Source organism: Morone saxatilis, unplaced genomic scaffold (assembly GCF_004916995.1).
Source record: "Morone saxatilis isolate NCDOM2014 unplaced genomic scaffold, NCSU_SB_2.0 Contig24, whole genome shotgun sequence".
Lineage (NCBI taxonomy): Eukaryota > Metazoa > Chordata > Actinopteri > Moronidae > Morone > Morone saxatilis.
Window position 1 is genome coordinate 24,739,852 of NW_023339807.1, and position 239 is coordinate 24,740,090.

A 239-nucleotide genomic window follows, 5' to 3' on the forward strand; every position below is an offset into this window, starting at 1 on the left:
CGGTGACAACAGCAGCAACAGCATCACTTATTACATTAAAAAGAAGAAGTAAGCGACATTATCCGCAGCTCGTGAAGCCCCATTGATCAGATCCAATAATGCGCCGAGCGCAGCACAACGACCGGGATGTGCGCACATAATTCATAAGTTGTGCATGCAATCAGCGGAAGAAGGCTTAACCTGTGGGGTTATGAGAAAGGGAGCATCTCCACCACCACACCTCCCCCGCCCCGTCGCAC